Here is a 19,577-nt window from a genome sequence, read left to right on the forward strand (position 1 = left end):
GATTATTGCCTGGCTTGGTGGTGTTATGAAAATGATTTTTAAAAATATGTAAAGTTTAAAATCGTTATACAAACCAAATATAGAAGTTATAAAAATATGCACAGAATTACAGCATTCAGAAAATGTGCAGATTAACCCTACCTAAGTATTGAACATCTCTTTTCCTTTAAAAAAGTCTCCTAGAGAAATAGGAACGCTTTTACACTGTTGGTGGGAGTGTAAATTAGTTCAACCATTGTGGAAGACAATGTAGCGATTCCTCAAGGATCTAGAGCCAGAAATACTATTTGATCCAGCAATCCCATTACTGGGTATATACCCAAAGGATTATAAATCATTCTACTCTAAAAACACATGCACATGTATGTTTATTGCGGCACTGCTCACAATAGTGAAGACTTGGAACCGACCCAAATGCCCATCAGTGATAGACTGGATAAAGAAAATGTGACACATGGCCGGGTGCAGTGGCTCACGCCTGCAATCCCAGCACTTTGGGAGGCCGAGGCAGGTAGATCACAAGGTCAGGAGATCAAGACCATCCTGGCTAACACGATGAAACCCTGTCTGTACTAAAAATACAAAAAATTAGCTGGCCATGGTGGCAGGTGCCTGTAGTCTCAGCTACTCGGGAGGCTGAGGCAGGAGAATGGTGTGAACCTGGGAGGTGGAGCTTGCAGTGAGCTGAGATTGTGCCACTGCACTCCAGCCTGGGTGACAGAGTGAGACTCCATCTCAAAAAAAAAAAAAAAAAAAAAAGAAAATGTGACAAATATACACCATGGAATACTATGCAGCCATAAGAAAGGATGAGTTCATGTCCTCTGCAGGGATGTGGATGAAGCTGGAAACCACCATTCTCACCAAACTAACACAAGAACAGAAAACCAAACACCGCATGTTCTCATAAGTGGGAGTTGAACAATGAGAACACATGGACACAGGGAGGGGAACATCACACACCAGGGCCTGTAGGGGGTTGGGGGGCCAGGAGAGGTATAGCATTAGGAGAAATACCTAATGTAGATGATGGGTTGATGGGTGTAGCAGACCGACATGGCACGTGTATACCTATGTAACAAACCTGCACATTCTGCACATGTATCCCAGAACTTAAAGTATAATAAAAAATAAAAAATCAACCAATAAAAAAAAACTCTTCTAGAAATTTGAATACCTTAAGGTGGTATAGGGACTAGACATTTTGTGGGGGAGACTTCCTCATTGTAGACCCTTTAGTTATAGCTGGTGAAGAATCTGAGGGGGTCCCTAACTATTCTTGAGAGAAAAAGGATATGAGTTTAAAAAAAAAATACTTGTTTTCTCTCAAAGGGTTGACCTTTGGAACGAGGAAGGAAGTAGCTCCTGTTCCTGTCCTTGGAACTAGGAATTAGGAGCCTCTTGGACAGTCTGTCCTCAGTCTTGTAGAATTATGGTAATAGGTTTCTGTTGAAAATGAGGAGGGGGAAGGGGACATTGTGGTCAAGTAAGTTTGGGATTTCAGTAAGGTTAATCGGTTTCTGTTGCTGTAGACTCTTTACATGCTGCCCTGAATGGCCTGTGTTCAACAAGGAGGTGTTATAGGCAGGGTTTCCCAAACTTCATTAAGCATGGAGCACCTCCTTTCATGCTACCACTCCTTTAATTTTAAACTACTTTACTAGTTTAAACTACTAAAAACTACTTTAAACTACTTTAGTTTTTAAACCTATTACCATATTGTTCTGTGGAAGATAGTTTGGTAAATGCAGATTTAAGGTCAACTGTGGCGAAGAGAAGTGGCCAGCACAAACACAGAAATGGGTTACAGGAAGAAATATGAATGGATTGAAGCAATAATTGCATTCTGCCCCTGTTGGAGGAGCTCAGAGAAAGACCATTTGGAGGACAAAGTTCTATACAATAGTACCATTCACTCTAGCTGGGTAACTTGTAATGGCACCAACCCTCGTGTTTGCTAGTTAGGGAGTCCGTGGCCTTTTGCTATCTTGTTGGGCTGACTCTGTGTTCCATGCATAAAAGTGATAGGGTATCCCAAAACATTTAGTTATAGCACTGGCTCCAGGACCAATGAAGAATGACTTTCAGTCATCTCAAATTCTTAGGTGAAAATTTGTTTAGACCTTTTGCTATCAAACTACCTCCAATCTAGTAAGACTTGACAGATCCTGATGGACTCCTTAGGCAACAAGTGGTTCAAAGAGAAGTGGCATAAAATTACTTAGCCGAAGTTGTTATTGATAACTTCATTAAAAGTGACCTGTGTGGGATGATCAAGAATTTCTGCTTTGTAGAAAGCACTGAGCTAAGTACTGTGAAGGATATGAAGGCAAAGATACAAGGCTTCTGCCAATAAATTAGAAATTAATCTGAAATTTAGGGTACCAAAGCAGTTAGAAAGGTGATCAGAAGCAATGGGCTTCGCTTGTGAAAGGGCCGTGTCTTTGAAAATACTGCTTATTTTCTGTTGGTTGGGAACAATTATTAATTAAGTCAAAATTGTTTAATTGTTATTCAAATCATCAACATCCTTAACTTTTCGACTTGACCTGTCATTTTCTGAGAGAGCTGCTTTAGAGCTCTCCTTGTATTGGTAGATTATCAGTATTTACTTTTAGTTGTATCAATTTTCCCTTAATATGTTTCAAGGCTATGTTTGAGATGCATAATGGTTAGCAAGTTATTCACTTGTTATAAAGCTAGGTACAAGATCATTGTTGTACTTTAAAAACCAGATAGAATGTCATAGCCCCATGCAGTACGGGATCATGGATGTCTCATGTTCTTAACATCTGTAGCTGATGATCAACTTGGATAGACCCACCAGAGGCTTGCTCAGGGACTATCTCTAATAGGCACGGAAAGACTGTCACCTAAAATGTCAAAAGGACCAGATGCGCCCAGTAGTGCCAGATCTGCTTTTAGCAGCTGTGGATAAGGAATCCAGTGTCTGGAACAGACATTTAGTTATAATATTTGAAAAACTTGTAGAAGCGCTGGACCAGATTCCCCAAGCTTAAGAAGTCAATAAAACAAAATTACCCACCTTTAGGCTTTAGGTAGTCAAAGCCTACATTCATGTTGACTGAGCTACAGCCAACCTTACCTCCCCTCCACCTTGTCTCCTTTCTTCCTGTCTCATGCCAGATCCCAGCTGTCCTCATTTCAGTTGCATTGTCCAGGGTAGGCATACTTCAGAAGTCTGTGTTTTATTGCATTATACCGTCATGCCTTTTCTGTGCCACAGGAAAGCCTGTTCTAGAGGAAGATTACATCTGTGATAAAAACTTTTAGAGTTAAGTAGGGTTTTAAAGCAATCATTGTGTTTTAAAATAGAAAGACATGGAATTGCAATTGATCTTAAGTCCTGTATTAAGGCGAGTATTTTCTTTTAATATTCTTTGTCTTAAAAAAAAATGTGGGGCCTGGCTTCTTATAGTGTTGTAACTTCGTATACATTCTTTTGATTTCTAAAGCATAGTCATTCAAAGATAAACGGAGTTCAGCAATTTCCCAGGTCCTCATAAATGGAATATAGCAACCAGACTCTTAGTCAAACGCTTGCCAAATCATTTCTCTCTGGTTTCTCTTTAATTCCTAAGCCCCTGCCCTCATTTCTAAGTCTTCTCAATTGAGGACTTCCAGTCACCTCTGTGATCACATATTCTTAAAGCTGCCTCTAACTCCTAACTCTCCTCTTTGAGGAAATGAAGGGATTTTAGTACAGCCACATCACTTCGAAGCAGTGTTTGACATCTCTCTCCTTTCCTCCTCCCTGCTCCTCACCCTGCCCTTAATATCAAATTTGTTAGCAAATCTCACTATATTTACCTTGCCAGCTGTCTCATCTCTGCTTTTTCATTTCCACTGCCTTCAGAAAGCAAAAAACTAACATTTGCACATTTACGATAAGCTACATGCTATATATTATTTCTTAATTCTTTTAGCCTTGTGCAGTTATCATTAATTGGATTTTACAGATTAGGAGCCTGAAGCTTGCAGAAATCTAAGTCACTGCATAACTCATGCAACTGGCAGTTTTTGAAACAGTTTGAGATCTAAATACCCAACTGCAACCCCAAGCCCAGTGTCATCTTCACAGCCGTCAGATGTGCACGCAGCCCAGCCATGCTGTGTGCACCCGTGTTGGGACTGGGTTCTCTCTCTCTCTTGTTTCTCTGAACTCGTGAACCTCCTGTTCATTCAGTCCACCAGGCTGGTCCACTCAAAGTGCTGAGTTAATTATGTCAGGTGTCTGGTCTAAAACTTACAATGACATGTTGTTGCTTGCTCTGTAAGCTCCAAGGCATTTTTTTTTTCAGTTTTAATTCAAGTGTTCTAAAAAGTATTTTGGGTACAACCAGAACTCTCTCTGCTCCTTGGAGTCAGTGTGAAAGGAACACAGTGGGCTCTGGGGTCAGCTAGACCTGGATGTGGATCACAGCTCACCTCTTCATTGGGAGGCCTCAGGCAAGTTATTTGCCAACCTCACCTACAAAAGCATGATGCTAAGCTCATTTCAGTTTAGTTGTGGATATCAGAGCGTATGTATACAATGCCTGCCATAGTGAGTGCCTGGCCCTTGGCAGACTGTCAAATGGAGCTATGGAGCAGCAGCGGCAGTAATATTATTATCTAGACCTTATCTGTCCTTTTAAACTCAGTTCAGATTCCTTCTCCTTTTTAAATTACTGCAACCTGATTTTATCTGCCCCTGCCTCTAAGTTGCTGTATCAGTTAGCCTCTGAACAATTCATTTAGCAATTTTAATTATGTATTGCCTCTTGACACTGCTTTGTGATCTTAAAAACTCTGCTTCAAATACCTACTTGGTTGCTTTTCCTGAGTGCTGTTAATTCCTGCTCTAATGGACTAAAGTAATTTGAAGGCAGGACTAGGTTTTATGCATGGCACGCAGTCCGGTGCCTTACATGTAACTACTCACAAACTTTTTTGATCCAAAATTTAGAAACTTTTATTGATAAGAAATCAATAAAAATAAGCTAAGTTGGTTTCAGATACAGACGGTTCCCAGGAAGGTGTGTACATTGGCAATTAGCCCAAATGTCTTTGTTCATAATTTTTTTTTTTTTTTTTTTAGTAGAGACAGGGTTTCACCATATTGGCCAGGCTGGTCTTGAACTCCTGGCCTCAAGTGATCTGCCTGCCTCAGCCTCCCAAAGTGCTGGGATTACAGGCATGAGCCACCATGCCTGGCCTGTTCATAATTCTTAATGTGAAAAATATTACAGGGTAAAATTTAAAACTAAGTAATTTTACTCTCCAATATGTTTGATAAAACTGTCTTTTAAACTCTGAGAAACCTTAAAACATGGCTGTATATAGAAACATGTTTTATTTTCTTAGAGTTAACACACTAAATGAGGAACCATTCTAATTTTTTCATGATGATTATCTTCCAGGTGTACATTTTTCTCAGGTGGATTTACATGTTTCTCTCCAGCCTCTCCAATCCAGATAAATAATTCTTCTCTCCTCCCTACCAAATTTTTCCTTTGGAGAGTCTGATGGAGAGGATGATGCTCTAAAAATATGTCTGAGGAAGGGCTCTTCTAGAGATAAAAATGTGGCATCTTTCAGTTGACAAAATAATTTCATTAAGTATGGCCTTCTTAGTTTATTTAAGCACCTCATACTCAGAGCCAGTTGTTAAAAACTCCATACTTTATCTATAATTTCAACTGGAGCTTTGAAGGCCTCTTCTTAAACCATAGAGGCATTGGTGAAAGAAAAATTATTTGGAACAAGTTGTAGGTAAGTCTCACCTGCCAATGTATGTGTTTTATCCTGGTCACATTTCAGTGCATTTGCACAAAGTCTATTTCTAAACAAAAGACATATTATTAATTTTGCCAGTGTTTTGCCTACATAGAAAAAGGTGTTTGTGGAAATACTTACCTAAGGATGAAAGATGTCTCGTTGATCTGCCAAGCTTAATGTTGCTAAATTGAACTGTGCTGGGAGATCCTTTGGATGGGCCCTTTCCAAGGAGAATGGGATTCTTCCTTCGTGGGGTCAAGGAGGGGGAGTGAATAGTGGAAACTGGATCCCTCAGCTGAGGAAAGGTTTCCTCCCCTGGAATAGAATGCATGGTTCTGTGAGCGAATTTGAATGTGTTGCTTTGGGCCCTTGGTCTCACTCGCCTTGTCTACATGGTGATGCTAGAAGAAGCCTTGGCCAGTGTAGGGCATAGGTTGGTCCAGCGCTCACTAACATTAGAATCCACCAAAATATCTCTCTCAACAACATTCCGAAGAAAATCTTCAAAAAGTTTTTAAGAATATTTGAACCTTCAGGATTAGGATTTTTATAGAGAAAGACTGAGAACAAATCAGGATTCAGTCAGTAAAGCCATGCATATATACAACAGATGTTATATGCAGGCAATCTTCCACTTAAGCCAGGGTTTTTTTTCCCAAAAGTTCATTTGAAAAACATTTTGGAGTGGATTCTTTCCTTGTTAGACATAAAGCTATGCATGTGAAGTCTTCAGGCACACAGAGCCTGTTTAACTCATCCTGTGCCTGAAATACAGTTAGGGCCATCTGGGGGCCAGTTCCCATTACTGATATTCTTCCCATTGTTCCTGTAAACACTGAAATTCCAATATTTGTGGAGAAAAACCATGTTCTGGAGTGGTTCTTGCAACTAGAGAATGTGGTGGAAACATTCTTTATTAGGCCATGTATCTTGATATTAGAGTTTAGAGATACGCCTATTAGCTGTGAAACTATAGTGATATGGAAATCAGTAACCATGTATAAGAATGATTCAGGGGAGCTTCATGTGTATATCAGAGCAATAACAGAAGCACCTTATGATTATGTAGCACTTGAACATTTGAAAAATTTATGTATTATCTCCATTTTAATTTTGAAACTCTGAGACCCAAGCATTCTTGTTTGTTTTGTGGCAAGAGCTTAGGTGGAATGATTTGAAATAAAGAATAAGGTAGAGGCCAGGATCCCGAGAGAAGGATGAGGAGACAGTCAGAATGAGGGCCTGAGGCAGGGGAAGGAGAGGCAGATAGTTCAGAAGAGTGTGTCATGGACCACAGGACCATCCTACCCTCACCGTATATCTCAAGGCGAGAACCCAAATGTGGATAATGTTAGGTTGAAGGAGAGAAGAAGGCAGGGGATAAGGAAGTTTTTTCCTCCTCCTGTCAGTCAGCTCCTAATCTTCCCAGTATGCTTTCCTTCTGGTGTCTTCAACACATTCTTCTAGAAAACATTGATAACCTTTGGTCAGCTCCTGCATTTGAGGAACATGTTGAGCTAAAAAGCATTTTTAAGCAGGGCTAGGAACCATATATATACCACTGGAACCCGGAACAGATTTTCCTGTAGAAATAAACAACCATTTACGAAGAGTGTTTTGGAACAAGCTCCATCTTCTGTTTTTTTGTTTTGTTTTTTAGAGACAGAGTCTCACTTTGTTGCCCAGGCTGGAGTACAGTGGCACCATCTCAGCTCACTGCAACCTCCGCCTCCCAAGCTCAAGTGATTCTCCTGCCTCAGCCTCCCGAGTTGCTGAGATTACAGGTGTGTGCCACCCCACCTGGCTAATTTTTGTGTTTTTAGTAGAGACAGGGTTTCGTCATGTTGGCCAGGCTGGTCTTGAACTCCTGACCGCCCACCTCAGCCTCGGAAAGTGCTAGGATTATAGGCGTGAGACACTGCGCCCGGCCCAAGCTCCATCTTTAAATGTGTTCTGCCTGTGCTTGCAGGAACCGGTGAGGCTGTGAAGAGAATAGTAAAACGCTGCATTCTCACGGGGGTTCAAAGCTTTTTCCTCTGAAACTCAATGAACTGTTCTACCACTTCCTACACCTCGAGACAAGTCTCAACTATGTATTTTTTAGACAAAAAATTTGAAAGCTTTTTATGTTTTATGATATTTTATGAACATGAGCTTTTCTATCTGAAGAACTTTAAAGCACTTATGAAAATTATGATGATACTCATGGAGTCACTTTAGAGTACACAAGAAAACAGACGGGAATAGGTTTGTTGACATGACATGCTGACCTGCTGACCTGCTGTGAGATATTGAACACGTTATTTTTCTTCCCCCGTGGTCGTTCTTCTGACCATCTTGAAAGATAGCCAAGAAAGCTTTTTCTTCTAATTATTTCCAATTATTGTAGGTTCATTCAGACCTGCAATTAAACAAATTATCCATGTTTTGAGAATATTGATTTTAAACATTAAATGTTTACATTTCTATATAGAGAGAATTCGTTCTCTGCCCCCTACCACCAGATTTTAGCCTTAAAGGCAAGTTATTTAGTTTTGCTTATTCTCATACACTGAACAGTTGTTTAGCAAATGGCTTAAATAATGTGGTCTCTTGATTCAGGAAAATGTGGCTCACAAATGAACCATTTAGAGCAAATGGTGCATCTTTTATATCTTAGATTTATAGTGCAATGAAGACATACTCTAAAGTTCAAATTTTTATTTTTATGGTTCAGTATATTTGCAGGAAGAAAGGACTAGAGATTTTTCAGGCACTTTCTTTTCTCTCTCTCTGTCTTTTTTTTTTTTTTTTTGAGATGAAGTCTCACTCTGTTGTCCAGGCTGGAGTGCAGTGGCATGATCTTGGCTCACTGCAACCTCCACCTCCTGGGTTCGAATGATTCTTCTGCCTCAGTCTCCTGAGCAGCTGGGACTACAGGCGCCCACCACCACGCCTAGCTAATTTTTGTGTTTTTAGTAGAGACGGGGTTTCACCATATTGGCCAGGCTGGTCTCGAACTTCTGACCTCGTGATCCGCCCGCCTTGGCCTCGCAAAGTACTGGGATTACAGGTGTGAGCCACTGCGCCTGGCTGGCACTTTCTATACTAATGTTCAAAGCACATTCACATCTATTGTACCTTTTATCTCCCACTCTCCATCTCCAGGTTTATATTTTCATTGGTACTTTATCAGAACACTTTGTACTGTGATAGCAACTCTTACTCAAATTTGGTAAAACAAACAGAAATGAGTAAATTGCTCTTGAAGGAGTACAGCCTCTAAGACTCATTGGTTCAGTGACTCAGAAACATCACTGAGGACTCAGTTTCTTCCCATCTCTCTGCTCTACCATCTGTGGGGTTGGCTTCTTTCTCAGGCAGTTTCCCCTAAGTGGTCATAAGATGTCTACTAGCCACAAATGGAATAAGAGGTTCCCTTGTCCATGTGCACCAGGAGACAGAAACCTCTTCACAGCCTTTCAATACATATTGTCCCTTCTTTTGATCTGATGTGGCCACTTACATCATGAAGGGCAGTAACCGTACTCAATGCCCGCACTGATGGGCTTAGATCCGGCAGGATCCACCTCTAGGGCTGGGGATGGCTTAGCTCCAGCTACGCCATATGACTATGTGTAGAAGAAACAAGGAAGTGGTTACCTTGGGGAGAAGTAGAGAACAAATGCTGGGTAAGAAACCAATAGCGCCATTAAAATGGGGCCATTGTACTTCATTGTGGCATTCTTTTTATTCTCTAAATAAAACAAATTCTGAATATAATCTGTGAATCCCTGGCTCTTATCTCTACACGCTATTGCAGACTCTCCCTCCTTCTTCAGAGTCCCTCAGGGCATTTCATGGCACCGTGGTGAGGGTGCCTCGTGTTGTGAAGGCCTGTGGTGGTGTCTTCTTCTCTGGTCCAGGTCGCTGAATCTCCTTGACTGCAAGGTGCTGACAGTTCAGCTGACACCGCCGTCTAGAATCACTCAAGCACGAGAGCCCGCCCTGGGCCAACTGGGGCTTTGTTCTTTGGGATATGTGCAAGAAGCATACCACACTCATCGCAGAATTGGGGGAGATGCTTCTATCTCGGGGAGTTTTAAGTGACAGTTACTCTATCAGATTACTCTGTTACTTTCTGCTTTCCATTCCGTTGTCGTTAGGATTTAGACATAGGCTGTGGGAACAGAGCCAGATGACAATAAGGCCAATAATTGGGCTGCTGAGAATGGCTTCCAAGCTGCTGGCGAGGACAGCTGGGTAGAGATAGGTTGCAACCGGGAGAACAGGCTCCTTGGGGTATTTAGAGCCTAAGTTAAATAGACCAATATAGGTGATCTGGGAACACATTTATCCTTATGCATGATCTGTGAGAAACTGGGTTCCAGACTTGAAGTCTGGGCTGAGAATGATTTAGAACACAATCTGTTTGCAGGTTGCAAGTTACTTAAATAAATTATCGCTCTTCTTGCCTCTATTGTCACCCACTCTTCCCCAAAACAATATGTCATTAGAAGAGAAAGCTAATATAATAGAAAAAAATAGAACTTTTCTTCCTGCCTGTATCAAGGCAGTAATGATTTGATTTAATAATGAATGTCGTGGCTCACGCTTGTAATCCCAACACTTTGGGAGGCCGAGGCAGGTGGATCACGAGGTCAGGAGTTCAAGACCAGTCTGGCTAACACGGTGAAACCCTGTCTCTACGAAAAATACAAAAAATTAGCTGGGCATGGTGGCACGTGCCTGTAGTCCTACCTACTCAGGAGGCTGAGGCAGGAGAATCACTTGAACCCAGGAGGCGGAGGTTGCAGTGATCCGAGATCGTACCACTGCACTCTAGCCTGGGCAACAGAGCAAGACTCCATCTCAAAAAATAAAAATAAAAATAAAAATAAAAATATTAATGTGAAGGCTGAGCAGGGGGACTTTTTTTTTTTTTTTCAATTTCTTTACTGCATCAGCACAGGTTCTTGGGGAAATGCTCTGGTTTCTGTCAACTATAGAATCAGTGGTAAAATTCCCAGCTGCTTCTGGCATTTGTCCCTTTATTCCCTATGGTTTGGCCAACCAGGGGAGTTGGTTGGGGTAGCAAGGGAAGCCCACAGGAGCTCAGTCATAAGGGGAAGGCACAGTTAAGGCTAAGGGAATCCATAATGTATAAACTTGGCCTCACTGAACCATCTGCCCATGATGGGGCCTTGCCTCCACCTCTCCTGTGGAATGGTTATCCTATAGGTGGTCTGATGTCCCCCTCATGTCTTTTCACGTTGGAAATGCTCTCGTTTAGACAACAATTTCCTGTTAAAAAACAAAAGCATAGCAACAGAAATATGTGGTTTCTTCTGAGTCCTTCCTCTACCCTGGCAGTACTCTGGATGAAAAGAGTCAAGTTCTATAAATATAATGCAGCTTCCTGGACAAAATGTATTAAAAGGGTCAGATGTTCCACTTTCTGCAATCCAATGGAGTTGTGGTTGTCTGAAGTCAACTGATGCATTCAGGCTGGAATGGCGCCCAGGGAAGAGAGTTTAGGAACAAGCATAAACTTGGCCTTCCTCTCATTACACTGAGTTCGCCACAGGATAACACTGTCTCCCACCCTCAAGGGTTTCCATGGTCTGACCAGTTGCAGCTCCTGTCACTTCCCCATCCCACACTCCCTCTGCTTCGGCTGTGTTAGTCCGTTCATTGCTAACTTGCGTCTGTTTGCCAGCTTGCTCCATCCTCTCTGCTTGGGGCAGGATCAGATAACCAATGAGCCCAATGTCTCTACCACTCCCTTTGCTCACCTCTGCAGTACCTAGGTGTTCATTGCAGACACAGAAAAGACCTACTCCTAAATATCTCATGTTATTGATGAGAAAATTGCAGTCCAGAGAGAGCTGGCAATACCATCAAACATGCACAGCAAGTTCATGTCAGAGACTGAGCTGGAATCAAGATATCTTGCCTTCTAGCTTCATACAGTTGCCATCATACCAGCTGCATTGATAATTTTTTTTTTTTTTTTTGAGATGGAGCCTCACTCTGTTGCCCAGGCTGGAGTGCAGTGGCGCAATCTCGGCTCACTGCGATCTCCGCCTCCCGGGTTCACACCATTCTCCTGCCTCAGCCTCCCAAGTAGCTGGGACTACAGGTGCCCACCACCACACCCGGCTAATTTTTTTATATTTTAGTATATGGAGTTTCACCGCGTTAGCCAGGATGGTCTCGATCTCCTGACCTCGTGATCCACCCAACTCGGCCTCCCAAAGTGCTGGGATTACAGGCGTAAGCCACCACGCCCAGCCTGATAAGATTTTTAAATTTTCTCCAAAAAGGGGTGTGTGTGTATTTGTGTGTGTGTGTACAATGCCTAGGGATGCCAAGCTATTTAAATCATATAGCATGAAAACTGGGCCTGTCTAAACATATATTAGGGTTGGGTCTGCATCACCTTTAGTTAGCTAACTACTAATATTTCAAGTTTTTAGCATCCCTAAAATGTTTGCTCACCAGTCTTTTTAAATATTATATTGCTGTGGACATAATTTTTTAAAAAAGAATTTCTACATGTGATTTTGTGAATACTTAGTCTTTGACTAAGGGTTGATTCTAAAAAGGCTGTTTCTATTATCTGTTCAACCAAGTCTTGTGTTTTCGACATATATGTACTAAACAGCATTATGTTGTCTTAATATGACACTAAAATGGGGTTCAAGGCAGAACATACTTCTGTTTGTTACAATTTAGGATTATAAGGTATCTTGGAAAATAGTAGTCTGAAGTACAGAATCCAATGACAGCCTCCTGTGGTTTATTACTTTTATTTATAGCAGTCTACTTTTTCCTATTTGCAACAGATTTGGCTAAACAATGTTTTATTAATTCAAGCAGGAATATTTTCCTGCATTGAATTTGCATTAAAATTGCCTAGGAAATAATATTACCCGGTTTTCCTCACACACCCTCTATGCTGCTAGAGAACTTTTAGAAAAGCTGAATTCAGAAGTCTGCAAAGAAATGAAACTGTGAAAAGTAGAGGTGACTCTCCTTTAGAACTACAAGGGATAGTGAATCCATCAACAGTCACAAGTAAAAATACTGTCTTCTTGTGGTAGAGTGCTACTTATTCCTTTAAAAGCTTTTCCAGCCCATCAGCAGGTATTAAAATGTTCAAGGCCTCTTGTCTTTTTGTAAGATGTGTGTATAAAAAAGAATTCACAGCAGAAGTGTTTGAAGATTGTCTTGTATACAAGGGCGGCTAAAATATGTGCAATAGGTCTTTCCAGGAATATGAAAGTGAAGATTGATGCCGAAAGTCTCATTGCTATTTTTCTAAACTGGTTGCTGTTGGCTGTGAAAGCTTTCTTTGAATTAGTGAAAGTTTCATGTGCCCACACATAGCCTGAAGTGAGAAACTCACTGTTGCTTGTACTTGCCAAAAGCAGACGTAAAGCATTGGCTGCCCTACCTGTAACTTCTGCTAAAAACAGAACACAAAATTATCATGGGAGCCTTCAACAGCTAGAACACCATCTAAACAAAGTGAAAAGTGATTGGATTCTTTATGGCTCCCTCAAAGATTTTTCAACTCCCTGTAGTCCAGTTCCAAAAAAAAGGAATGATGGTTTTCTTGGAGAGCCAACAGTTCCCTTCGTAAGTTTCTGGAATTTTTGTACATGATATTTTGAGTTCTTCTACAATAAAATTTAATGGTCCATTTGAGAAAGTGTACTCATATTAAGTGTAGTGTCTATTATTGGGTAGTCTGAGACAATTCCTGAGTGCTCAACTCTCCTTTGATCTGTCGAAACATAGTGGTTGCCATGGAGTCTTGCTGGCCGATGACCAAGTAGGAGTTCCACATTCCACTCAGCTGGGCGCAGTGTTCCTAATCAGGCCGGACCTGAAACTCTAGCACAAAGGACTTTAAAACCGGAATGGTTTATGTGTAATCACTGAAAATAAGTTGATTATTTGTAGGGCAGAGTATGGTAAAGGTTAAAAATTTCATGTTTCACTTATTTAAATTTTGATTTGTTTCTGGAAAAATATTTTAGTCTTCTGATGATACGAAATGTAAAATTCTCTCTAGTCCCCCTGCTTTGTACAAAGTAATACAAAACAAGATTTGTCTTATTTGACCTTAAACATAAATAAAATGGCAGCTGAATTATTGTGAGCGATGTAGCTCAAGTATCTGGCCGTCATCTTTGCATTTTATTGCAGTGATGACTCCACGCCATTGTTAATCTGGATTTATTTTTAAACAGTTTAACTAGGGCCTTTTTTTGCAGGCTTTTCTTTGTTTCTCCCCTACTTAGTTCTGAGGAAAGCCTAAAATAAGATCCCTGTAAACACTGATGTTCATTTTTTAACTCAAACATTTGCACAGCCCCACTGTGGGTTCAGGAAAGACAAAAGGAGGCTCCTGACTTAGATCTAGCCCTCAAATAGAGAGGGAAGAAAGCCTTGAAGACACATCACTGTAGATAGCTGGGATGTGTTTTTGCTGTACAGAATGAGTAGGAGTGAGGAGAAAAGATGACATTTGCCTGCATAGATGGGGGGTTGAAGAGGCTTCTGAGATGGTTTTTGATTGTCTACCGAGGTCATTCTCTGACCTAGTTTGATGTCTAACTCCCTTATAATTGCATCAGCTTGAACCCATAAGGCTTCAGTCTGTGGGGAGAATTAACCCTTTAGCTAATGGATAAAATAACGCGACGTTCTTTGGGGTTAAATTTTTGCCTAAATTACTTTTAATACCTCACTCGATGTCAAAGTTACTGGAACTGTGTATTTAGTCCTTTTGGCATCATCCTATGCCATGTAAAGAATTATTCTTTTTTTTTTTTTTTTGAGATGGGAGTTTTGCTCTTGTTGCCTAGGCTGGAGTGCAGTTGCGTGATCATGCCTCACTGCAACCTCCACCTCCCAGGTTCAAACGATTCTCCTGCCTCAGCCTCCCGAGTAGCTGGGATTACAGGAGCCTGCCACCACGCCCAGCTAATTTTTTGTATTTTTAGTAGAGACAGGGTTTCACTATGTTGGCCAGACTGGTCTCAAACTCCTGACCTCAGGCGATCCACCCACCTCGGCCTCCCACAGTGCTGGGATTACAGGCGTGAGCCACCATGCCTGGCCAAGAATGATTTCTTAAACTTCAATCAGGTCCTTACCAAAAATGCTCTTCATGTGGACATTGCCGTAACCCAGATTTTGATCCTAAAATGTATTTCTAATTTCCTTTTCAAACCATTCCTGGGATAACTAAGGGATTTTTGTGTTTAAAGAAAACAGTGGCTTTATTAATTTTTACCCTTGGTCCTCAATGAGATAATTGTTTATTTTTCTTCATAAGCCCCATGGATTTTGATAGAAGAAAAATATTGATTATACAGTATTTTCGCATATGTTTTCAAAGTAAATAAACAATGAGGAATCAATTTTCAAAAATCAGTAACACTGTGGGTTTTTTTCTAATAAAAAATCAACTTACACAGGTTTTTCTTTTCATAGCCTTCCACTGACCTTTATTTCATTGACTTTATAAGGAATATGTTCTATTTTGTTCATATTTGTTCATATTTTTAAAGCCATGTATAAGATAAACGTTGCGTTTGTAATAAAGAGTAAACCTAAGAACAAGGCACAGAGATGGAAGGCTAACCCAGAAGGACAACATCGAAGCCCTGAGCAGGGCGGCCACCTACGCTACACAGCCGCAGCATGCGCTACCAGTACCAGTCACAAATCTGAGCATGGGCGCCCCCTGGAGTTGTACCAACATGTCAGTCCTAGAACTAAGGGTAATAAAAAATGCTTTTGCATTCTTGTGCTCATTCAGCAAAACTTTGGGGTTCCCTATTTATCCTGGGAAGAGTGGGGAAACCCTGGGCCACATGAGCATACATAGATAGCTAAAGGGTCTGTTGGTTGTTGACCCCACATAGTCCATTTGGCTGAGGGAAATGACATAATGTTAACGCTTATGTTGCTTCTTTTTCTGTTTTATTTTATTATTGTTGTTGTTGTTATATGAGTAAGTTCTTTAGTGGTACCCATCACCCATGCATATACTGCACCATATTTATAGGCTTTTATCCCTTGCCCTCCCTCCCATTCTTTCCCCCAAGTCCCCAAAGTCCATTGTATCATTCTTATGCCTTTGCGTCCTCATAGCTGAGTTCCCACATACCAGTGAGAACATACAATGTTTGGTTTTCCATTCCTGGGTTACATCACTTAGAATAATAGTCTCCAGTCTCATCCAGGTCACTGCAAATGCTGTTAATTCATTCCTTTTTATGGTTACATAGTATTCCATCATATATATATATGCCAGTTTATTTATCCACTCATTGATTGATGGGAATTTGGGTTGGTTCCGCAGTTGTGAATTGTTCTGCTATAAACATGCATGTGTAAGTATCTTTTTTGAATAACGACTTCTTTTCCTCTGGGTAAATACCTGGTAGTGGGATTGCAGGATCACATGGTAGATCTACTTTTAGTTCTTTAAGGAATCTCCACAGTATTTTCAATAGTGGCTGTACTAGTTTACATTCCCACCAGCAGTGTAGAAGTGTTCCCTGTTCACTGCATCCACACCATATGTTGCTTCTTTTTCCTCCGTCCTAGAGTATTCCTTAAAAGAGGAAAGGACAGAGCCATTATGGGTAAGAAGGAACCAGTGCCCCAGACTGTTGAGGAATTGGTCAAGTCAGAAATCACTTGCTCACTCTGAGCCAACATTTATGGAAGGACTCCATATGCCGGGCACTGTAGTAAGTGCTGAGGAGACAGTGCTTACATTGGTAGTGACACCTGCAAGAAGCTTAGAGTCTAGTGGAGCTGAAAGATAACAGTTTAAAAAACCCCAAGTATATTATTTTAAATTGTGGTCAGTGCTATGAATGAGGAGACCAGGATGCTCTAAGAGATTACATTCTAGTCACAGGAAAAGATTAGGGAAGGCCTACATGAAGTTGGGACATGAATGAAAGAGCGAATGAATGGAAAACCAGCGAGGCTGGAGGCAGTGAGAAGTGGGGATGGGGTTGGAGAGAGAGATGAGGACTAGCTCTTGCACAGCCTTGCAGACCATGTTAAGGAGTTTGGTTTTTATTCTAAATGCAATGGGACTATATTTATAGGTTTTAAGCAGGAGGGTGATGGAATCCAGTTCAGCTGTCTAAAGATTCACTAGCTATTGGGTGAGAATGAATTACAGAAAGTGGGGTGGTAAAGGGATGACAAGTTAGAAGCCTTGTGCTGCAGGCCAGTCAAGAGCTGGTGGTGGTCCCTTGGGCCAAGGGGTCCCTGATAATAGAGAAGTTATTCTCCAGGACACAAAAAAATATGCAGATGTTATCAAAGAACCACTCTTTGGGTAATGGAAAAAGAAAATGCTATGTCTTAATCCCAATATTTCCCCCACCTAACTCACCTTTTATCTGCTGTGCAAGTACTCCCTCCTTCTCTCTATACAGTGGATAAAATTAGAGCCTGATTCCATGGGTGTTCATATGAATAAATTAATGCTACGAGGTGTTGGAAGTCCAGTGCAAAGTCTAGCAGTTGCTGCTACCTCCTCTGCTTTCCTCGATGTTCCGTTAAGTTCCCAGGGGAAGCCAGACAACATTTATATCGTTTGATCATGGAGATGAGTGAAAATTGAGATTAAGGATGATTTCACAATTGTCTTAGAAGTGGAATCCTTTGAAAATATTTCATTAGTTGCTCATTCTAAGTATTAGCCTATATTAAATTGATGCTCTATTTCACCAGTAGGAGCATTTAGGTGAAATCAGAGGATAGAAAAAATTAGTTGATAATTAAAGGACTGGAAAAAGAAAAATATAGTTATCTGTTGTTTATTTGTAGATGTTTAATTTCATTTCCAACCAGGTCATTTTATAACGACAGGAAGATGAGAAGTCCTCATTTTTCAAGTTTGAGTGAGAAGAAACTGTACCATTTATAGATAAAAAAGATAAGATTAAATAAAGTAACTGCCACCTTCTGATGCTCTCATTTCTCTCAGTATTTCTGCAGGTAGACTGAAAGCATAAGTGTCTACTTTTGAGCAGAATGAAATAAATAATTCAGCATTTTCTACTGCATATCAACTCTCTGCTTATTTCCCCCTTCAAATTGCATATTCTGGCAAGATTTCTCACTTGTAAAAGCATTTAATTACTGTGTTTGGCAGTCATGGTTGGTTGCATTATATAAACAAACACCTACTTCAAACATTGAAACTGATTTTTTTCATAGTCGGCCGGAAAGCAAGACTATTTGATGTTCAGTTTGGATGCCCTATTTCTGATTATATAATTTAGGTCTGGGAATAGAATTTTGGCATGTATCTGCAGTTCTTATGCCACAGAAAATTAACCTTTAGCATCCTCTCTAAAAGGGCAAATCATCATGCATACAAGTTCCAAAAAAAACTTTTAAGGTAAGCTTCCTTCTAGCAAAAGACTTTTCTGTCTTCAAGCAAATGCACATCTCTCTAGTACTGCGTTACTTTCAAATATTCTGTGTAATCTGTGACCTCTGCAGAGCCATAGCTAACTCAGCCCCCAAGCCAGACATGGAAGGATCCCTAGGTGTTTAGCTGAAGATCTTGGTAGACAAAGTTCATTTTCTTCGGCCTGTCTATAGGCAATGCTTGCTTTCGAATCCTTAAATATATTCAAGAACACTTCTCAGCTCACCAGCTTCTAGAGCATTGTGTACACTTGTAGTCAAGTACAACTCAGGAAAGCCAAAGCTCTTAATGAACTCTTTCTTTTCTCTTCTTCCTTCCTTCCTTCCTCTCTCTTCCTGTCTTTCTTTCCTTCCTTCCTTCTTTCCTTCCTTTCTTTCCCTTTTGCCTCCACTCCCTCTCCTCTTTTTTCAGGGTCTTACTCTGTCACCCAGGCTGGAGTGCAGTGGCACAATCACAACTCACTGCAGCCTCAACCTCCTTGGCTGAGGTGATTCTCCCATCTCAGTCTCCCAAGTAGCTGGGCCTACAGGCGTAAGCCACCATGCCTGGCTAAATTTTTTTGTATTTTTTGTAGAGATGAGATTTTGCTACGTTGCTGCAGGCTGGTCTCAAACTCCTGGGCTCAAGCATTCCACCCAACTTGGCCTCCCAAAGTGCTGCAATTATGGGCATGTGCCACTGCGCTCACCCTATGAACTGTTTTTTTCTAAGCTCAGTTTGTAGAAGAGAGCCTAACCTCCCTCTCCACCACACACCACACACACAAAGTGTGTAGACATGAGGAATTTATTTAAGGAAAAAAAGCATCTTTGAATGTGCATCAGCCTATCAGTGTTTATTAATCCCAGCTCCTCCACCTTCTTCTTAGTCTACTCTCTGTTATAGATTCAACCCTGAGGCAGGGCAACAATTTGAATCATCGGGGAAGGTTAAATTATAGTTTGTATACTGCCTTTACCTATCAAGATAGGGATGTGCATGACCCAGTTTAGGAAAAAAAAAAAAATTAACAAGCGTTGAAAAACGTTTTTATCGTTAACCCTAAAGTTAACAGAAAGTTCAGTTAAGCAGAACTTTTCATCTCTTAAGGAATTTGGATAACTGCTCTTTTACTCTACTGTTAATGACAAAGAATGACCTCAGAGTCCAAGCTGTCTTCTCTTCCTGAGAATTAACCTGCAATCAGGAAGTGATATAAACTCTTCTAAGAATTATATCCACCTAAATGAAGAGTAGAGAGCTAGCCAAGTTCAAAGCATTGTTATCAGTTATTATAGACCTACACTTATGGCACCTGAGTTTCACTTTTGTTTCAAGTTACTTAATGCCA

The 19,577-nt window shown here is 40.8% G+C and overlaps 1 protein-coding gene across 1 annotated transcript in view; it reads left to right on the forward strand.

Moving 5' to 3' along the window:
- The window catches only part of PLEKHG1 (pleckstrin homology and RhoGEF domain containing G1), a 243,742-nt gene that overhangs the window by 55,094 nt on the left and 169,071 nt on the right, over positions 1-19,577 (forward strand). The window lies entirely within an intron of this gene.

This window comes from Gorilla gorilla, chromosome 5 (genome assembly GCF_029281585.2).
Source record: "Gorilla gorilla gorilla isolate KB3781 chromosome 5, NHGRI_mGorGor1-v2.1_pri, whole genome shotgun sequence".
NCBI classification, from domain to species: domain Eukaryota; kingdom Metazoa; phylum Chordata; class Mammalia; order Primates; family Hominidae; genus Gorilla; species Gorilla gorilla.